Source organism: Petromyzon marinus, chromosome 52 (assembly GCF_048934315.1).
Source record: "Petromyzon marinus isolate PM22_M1 ecotype Great Lakes invasive population chromosome 52, UKy_Petmar_22M1.pri1.0, whole genome shotgun sequence".
NCBI lineage: Eukaryota > Metazoa > Chordata > Hyperoartia > Petromyzontiformes > Petromyzontidae > Petromyzon > Petromyzon marinus.
Window position 1 is genome coordinate 300,952 of NC_133718.1, and position 6,000 is coordinate 306,951.

The window sequence follows — 6,000 nt, forward strand, 5'->3', positions numbered from 1 at the left end:
GTGTGTGAGGTGAGTGTGAGTGAGGTGAGTGTGTGTGTGAGGTGAGTGTGAGGTGAGTGTGAGTGAGGTGAGTGTGTGAGGTGAGTGTGTGTGAGGTGAGTGTGAGTGAGGTGAGTGTGAGTGAGGTGAGTGGGTGAGGTGAGTGTGAGGTGAGTGTGAGTGGGTGAGGTGAGTGTGAGGTGAGTGTGAGTGAGGTGAGTGTGTGAGGTGAGTGTGTGTGAGGTGAGTGTGAGTGAGGTGAGTGTGAGTGAGGTGAGTGGGTGAGGTGAGGTTAGTGTGAGGTGAGTGTGTGAGGTGAGTGTGTGAGGTGAGTGTGGTTGAGGTGAGTGTGTGTGTGTGAGTGAGGTGTGTGTGTGTGAGGTGAGTGTGAGTGAAGTGAGTGTGTGTGTGTGTGAGGTGAGTGTGCGTGAGGTGAGTGTGTGTGAGATGAGTGTGAGTGAGGTGAGTGTGAGTGAGGTGAGTGTGAGTGAGGTGTGTGAGGTGTGCATGCGTGAGGTGAGTGTGTGAGGTGAGTGTGAGTGAGGTGAGTGTGAGTGAGGTGAGTGTGTGAGGTGAGGAGAGTGTGTGAGGTGAGTGTGTGAGGTGAGGAGAGTGTGTGAGGTGAGTGTGAGTGAGGTGAGTGTGAGTGAGGTGAGTGGGTGAGGTGAGATGAGTGTGAGGTGAGTGTGTGAGGTGAGTGTGTGTGTGTGAGGTGAGTGTGAGTGAGGTGAGTGTGTGTGTGAGGTGAGTGTGAGTGAGATGAGTGTGAGTGTGTGAGGTGAGTGTGTGTGTGTGAGGTGAGTGTGAGTGAGGTGAGTGTGTGAGGTGAGGAGAGTGTGTGAGGTGAGTGTGAGTGTGTGAGGTGAGTGTGAGTGAAGTGAGTGTGAGTGAGGTGAGTGTGTGTGTGTGAGGGTGAGTGTGAGTGAGGTGAGGTGAGTGTGAGGTGAGTGTAAGTGAGGTGAGTGTGAGTGTGTTAGGTGAGTGTGAGTGAGGTGCGTGAGTGTACGTGAGGTGAGTGTGAGGTGAGTGGGTGAGGTGAGTGAGGTGAGTGTGAGTGTGTGTAAGGTGGGTGTGCGTGAGGTGAGTGTGAGGTGAGTGTAAGTGAGGTGAGTGTTTGTGTGTGAGGTGAGTGTGAGTGAGGTGAGTGTGTGTGTGTGTGAGGTGAGTGTGAGTGAGGTGAGTGTGAGTGTGTGAGGTGAGTGTGTGTGTGTGAGGTGAGTGTGAGTGAGGTGAGTGTGTGAGGTGAGGAGAGTGTGTTAGGTGAGTGTGTGTGTGTGAGGTGAGTGTGAGTGAGGTGAGGTGAGTGTGAGGTGAGTGTAACTGAGGTGAGTGTGAATGTGTTAGGTGAGTGTGAGTGAGTTGCGTGAGTGTACGTGAGGTGAGTGTGAGGTGAGTGGGTGAGGTGAGTGAGGTGAGTGTGAGTGTGTGTGAGGTGGGTGTGCGTGAGGTGAGTGTGAGGTGAGTGTAAGTGAGTGTGTGTGTGTGAGGTGAGTGTGCGTGAGGTGAGTGTGTGAGATGAGTGTGAGTGAGGTGAGTGTGAGTGAGGTGAGTGAGGTGTGTGAGGTGTGCATGCGTGAGGTGAGTGTGTGTGAGGTGAGTGTGAGTGAGGTGAGTGTGTGAGGTGAGGACAGTGTGTGAGGTGAGTGTGAGTGTGTGAGGTGAGTGAGGTGAGTGTGAGTGAGGTGAGTGTGTGAGGTGAGTGTGAGTGAGGTGAGTGTGTGTGTGTGAGGTGAGTGTGAGTGAGGTGAGTGGGTGAGGTGAGATGAGTGTGTGAGGTGAGTGTGTGAGGTGAGTGTGTGTGAGGTGAGTGTGAGTGAGGTGAGTGTGAGTGAGGTGAGTGGGTGAGGTGAGTGTGAGGTGAGTGTGTGAGGTGAGTGTGTGTGTGTGAGGTGAGTGTGTGTGTGAGGTGAGTGTACGTGAGGTGAGTGTGAGGTGATTGTGAGGTGAGTGGGTGAGATGAGTGGGTGAGGTGAGTGTGTGAGGTGAGTGTGTGAGGTGAGTGTGAGTGTGTGAAGTGAGTGGGAGTGAGGTGAGTGGGTGAGGTGAGTGTGAGGTCAGTGTGTGTGTGTGAGGTGAGTGTGTGAGGTGAGTGCTTGTGTGTGAGGTGCGTGTGTTTGTGTGTGAGGTGAGTGTGTGTGTGTGTGAGGTGAGTGTGAGTGAGGTGAGTGAGTGTGTGTGATGTGTGAGTGAGGTGAGTGGGTGAGGTGTGGTGAGTGTGTGAGTGAGGTGAGTGTGAGGTGAGTGTGTGTGTGTGAGGTGAGTGTGAGGTGAGTGTGTGAAGTGCGTGTGTGTGAGGTGAGTGTGAGTGAGGTGAGTGCGTGTGTGTGAGGTGAGTGTGAGTGAGGTGAGTGTGTGTGTGAGGTCATTGTGTGTGTGTGTGTGAGGTGTGTGTGAGGTGAGTGTGTGAGGTGAGTGCTTGTGTGTGAGGTGCGTGTGTTTGTGTGTGAGGTGAGTGTGAGTGAGGTGAGTGTGTGTGTGTGAGGTGAGTATGTGTGTGTATGAGGTGAGTGTGAGTGAGGTGAGTGTGAGTGTGAGTGAGGTGAGTGAGTGTGTGTGATGTGTGAGTGAGGTGAGTGGGTGAGGTGAGGTGAGTGTGTGAGGTGAGTGTGTGAGTGAGGTGAGTGTGAGGTGAGTGTGTGTGTGTGAGGTGAGTGTGAGGTGGGTGAGGTGAGGTGTGTGAGGTGAGTGTGTGTGTGTGTGAGTTGAGTGTGTGAGGTGAGTGTGTGAAGTGCGTGTGTGTGAGGTGAGTGTGAGTGAGGTGAGTGTGTGTGTGTGAGGTGAGTGTGAGTGTGAGTGAGGGGAGTGAGTGTGTGTGATGTGTGAGTGAGGAAAGTGGGTGAGGTGAGTGTGTGAGTGAGGTGAGTGTGAGGTGAGGTGTGTGTGTGAGGTGAGGTGAAGGTGTGTGGTTGGTGTGTGAGGTGAGTGTGTGAGTGAGTGTGTGTGTGTGAGTTGAGTGTGTGTGGTGTGAGTGTGTGAAGTGCGTGTGTGTGAGTGAGTGTGAGTGAGGTGAGTGTGTGTGTGTGAGGTGAGTGGTGAGTGAGGTGAGTGTGGGTAGGTGTGTGTGAGGTGGTGTGTGTGTGTGAGTGTGAGGTGTGGGTGTGAGGTGAGTGTGAGTGTGAGGGGAGTGAGGTGAGTGTGTGTGTGTGAGGTGTGTGTGTGTGTGTGTGAGTGTGTGTGTGTGTGTGTGTGTGGTGAGGTGAGAGTGAGGTGTGTGTGGTGAGGTGAGTGTGTGTGTGGTGTGAGGTGAGTGTGAGTGAGTGTGTGTGGGTGGTGTGTGTGAGTGGGTGTGTGTGTGTGTGAAGGTGAGTTGAGTGTGTGGGGTGTGTGAGGTGTGGTGGTGGTGTGTGGGTAGGTGGTGTGTGTGTGAGGTGTGTGTGGTGGTGAGTGTGTGTGGTGGAGTGTTGAGGTGAGTGTAAGTGTGAGTGAGGTGAGTGTGTGTGAGGTGAGTGTGAGTGAGGTGAGTGTGAGTGAGGTGAGTGTGAGTGAGGTGAGTGTGTGTGTGTGTGAGGTGAGTGTGAGTGAGGTGAGTGTGAGTGAGGTGAGTGAGTGTGTGTGAGGTGAGTATGAGTGTGAGTGAGGTGAGTGTGTGTGTTTGAGAGGTGAGTGAGAGTGAGGTGAGTGTGAGTGAGGTGAGTGTGTGTGTGTGTGAGGTGAGTGTGTGAGGTGAGGTGAGTGTGTGTGTGTGTGAGGTGAGTGTGAGTGAGGTGAGTGTGAGTGAGGTGAGTGTGAGTGAGGTGAGTGTGAGTGAGGTGAGTGGGTGAGGTGAGGTGAGTGTGAGGTGAGTGTGTGAGGTGAGTGTGAGTGTGTGAGGTGAGTGTGAGGTGAGTGTGAGTGAGGTGAGTGTGTGAGGTGAGTGTGTGTGAGGTGAGTGTGAGTGAGTGAGGTGAGTGGGTGAGGTGAGGTTAGTGTGAGGTGAATGTGTGAGGTGAGTGTGTGTGTGTGAGGTGAGTGTGGTTGAGGTGAGTGTGTGTGTGTGAGTGTGAGTGAGGTGTGTGTGTGTGAGGTGAGTGTGAGTGAGGTGAGTGTGTGTGTGTGTGAGGTGAGTGTGCGTGAGGTGAGTGTGTGTGAGGTGAGTGTGAGTGAGGTGAGTGTGTGAGGTGAGGAGAGTGTGTGAGGTGAGTGTGTGAGGTGAGGAGAGTGTGTGAGGTGAGTGTGAGTGAGGTGAGTGGGTGAGGTGAGATGAGTGTGAGGTGAGTGTGTGAGGTGAGTGTGTGTGTGTGAGGTGAGTGTGAGTGAGGTGAGTGTGTGTGTGAGGTGAGTGTGAGTGAGGTGAGTGTGTGTGTGTGAGGTGAGTGTGAGTGAGGTGAGTGTGAGTGTGTGAGGTGAGTGTGAGTGAGGTAAGTGTGTGTGTGAGGTGAGTGTGTGAGGTGAGTGTGTGAGGTGAGTGCGTGTGTTTGAGGTGAGTGTGAGTGAGGTGAGTGTGAGTGTGAGTGAGGTGAGTGCGTGTGTGTGAGGTGAGTGTGAGTGAGGTGAGTGTGAGTGAGGTGAGTGTGTGTGTGTGTGAGGTGAGTCTGTGTGCGTGAGGTGAGGTGAGTGTGTGTGTGTGAGGTGAGTGTGAGTGAGGTGAGTGGGTGAGGTGAGGTGAGTGTGTGAGGTGAGTGTGTGAGGTGAGTGTGTGAGGTGAGTGTGAGTGAGTTGAGTGTGAGTGAGGTGAGTGGGTGAGGTGAGTGTGAGGTGAGTGTGTGAGGTGAGTGTGAGGGTGATTGTGAGGTGAGTGGGTGAGGTGAGTGGGTGAGGTGAGTGTGTGAGGTGAGTGTGTGAGGTGAGTGTGTGAGGTGAGTGTGAGTGTGTGAAGTGAGTGGGAGTGAGGTGAGTGGGTGAGGTAAGGTGAGTGTGAGTGTGAGGTCAGTGTGTGTGTGTGAGGTGAGTGCTTGTGTGTGAGGTGCGTGTGTTTGTGTGTGAGGTGAGTGTGAGTGAGGTGAGTGTGAGTGTGTGTGAGGTGAGTGTGTGTGAGGTGAGGTGAGTGTGTGTGTGTGTGTGAGGTGAGTGTGAGTGAGGTGAGTGTGAGTGTGAGTGAGGTGAGTGTGTGTGTGTGAGGTGAGTGTGAGTGTGTTAGGTGAGTGTGAGTGAGGTGCGTGAGTGTACGTGAGGTGAGTGGGTGAGGTGAGTGTGAGTGAGGTGAGTGTGAGTGTGTGTGAGGTGGGAGTGCGTGAGGTGAGGTGAGTGTGAGGTGAGTGTAAGTGAGGTGAGTGTGTGTGTGTGAGGTGAGTGTGCGTGAGGGGAGTGTGTGAGATGAGTGTGAGTGAGGTGAGTGTGAGTGAGGTGAGTGTGAGTGAGGTGTGTGAGGTGTGCATGCGTGAGGTGAGTGTGTGTGAGGTGAGTGTGAGTGAGGTGAGTGTGTGAGGTGAGGAGAGTGTGTGAGGTGAGTGTGTGAGGTGAGTGTGAGTGAGGTGAGTGTGTGAGGTGAGTTTGAGTGAGGTGAGTGTGTGTGTGCGAGGTGAGTGTGAGTGAGGTGAGTGGGTGAGGTGAGGTGAGTGTGTGAGGTGAGTGTGTGAGGTGAGTGTGAGTGAGGTGAGTGTGAGTGAGGTGAGTGGGTGAGGTGAGTGTGAGGTGAGTGTGTGAGGTGAGTGTGTGTGTGTGTGTGAGGTGAGTGTGTGTGTGAGGTGAGTGTACGTGAGGTGAGTGTGAGGTGATTGTGAGGTGAGTGGGTGAGGTGAGTGGGTGAGGTGAGTGTGTGAGGTGAGTGTGTGAGGTGAGTGTGAGTGTGTGAAGTGAGTGGGAGTGAGGTGAGTGGGTGAGGTGAGGTGAGTGTGAGTGTGAGGTCAGTGTGTGTGTGTGAGGTGAGTGCTTGTGTGTGAGGTGCGTGTGTTTGTGTGTGAGGTGAGTGTGAGTGAGGTGAGTGTGAGTGTGTGTGAGGTGAGTGTGTGTGTGTGAGGTGAGGTGAGTGTGTGTGTGTGTGAGGTGAGTGTGAGTGAGGTGAGTGTGAGTGAGGTGAGTGTGTGTGTGTGAGGTGAGTGTGAGTGTGTTAGGTGAGTGTGAGTGAGGTGCGTGAGTGTACGTGAGGTGAGTGGGTGAGGTGAG